Raw genomic sequence first — 819 nt, forward strand, 5'->3', positions numbered from 1 at the left:
CTTCTGTCAGTGTACGTCACTCTGTGGCAGTTTTGACCATTGACACCTGAAAGATAAAATATTTTGGATCATTATTATTGTAACTATCATCTTTAGTACATTAATTTACAACTGGTTGTATTACTGTAACAAAGGTACCCCATGTAAAGGGTACATGAAGTCATGGCACAGAACACAGCTATAAAGTTCAAAATGGCATCAAGTTAGTTGAGGACTGAAGTAAACTTACACACTGGAGAAGAGGGCAAATCCTCATGTCCTTTTACAGCACAGGAATAACTGTTAGAATAATGAGAGTTCCATAAATATGGCGATGTTTTTCCCTGAATTTCCTCTCCATTTCTGTACCAGATGTAAGAAGGATGACCTGGCAGATGACATCTGCTGAAACAGTCCAGCCAATCTCCAGATTTTTTCACCTGCAGATCTGGATTTGTGAAGAAGGAACAGGAATGTTATTTTAGACAAAACTGTACACACACAACACATTGATATTGTTGTTCTTTAGATGTTGAACATTTGGAAATAATTAACGTGAATCTAAAAGTTACCTGTGACAGACAAAGTAACACCAGGTGAACTAGTATAAGTTCTATCTGGTTGATTTGTTGTGAATCTGAACTTGTAAACAGCTGAGTCGCTCTCTCTCAGGTCTGTGATTCTCAGAGTGCAACTTTTCTCTTGACAACTATATCGCATGCGACCTGAATACTCTGTTCTCAGATCGACAGGTACATTTCCTTTTAATTTAGTAAACCAGAATGTTTCCTCAACTGTAGTATCGCGGTTATTTTCTCTCGGTGGGTATCTGTATGTGCA

At 38.0% G+C, this 819-nt stretch overlaps 1 long non-coding RNA gene across 1 annotated transcript; it reads right to left on the minus strand.

Moving 5' to 3' along the window:
- Nucleotides 1-813, minus strand: LOC113745266 (uncharacterized). Its single transcript, XR_003462069.1, has 3 exons — nt 552-813; nt 230-427; nt 1-46 (listed from the first exon to the last, which is right to left on the minus strand). It is a non-coding gene; the product is annotated as an uncharacterized LOC113745266 (long non-coding RNA).
- Between the last annotated feature and the right edge of the window lie 6 nt (nt 814-819).

Source organism: Larimichthys crocea, unplaced genomic scaffold, assembly GCF_000972845.2.
Source record: "Larimichthys crocea isolate SSNF unplaced genomic scaffold, L_crocea_2.0 scaffold57856, whole genome shotgun sequence".
In the NCBI taxonomy this organism is placed as follows: domain Eukaryota; kingdom Metazoa; phylum Chordata; class Actinopteri; family Sciaenidae; genus Larimichthys; species Larimichthys crocea.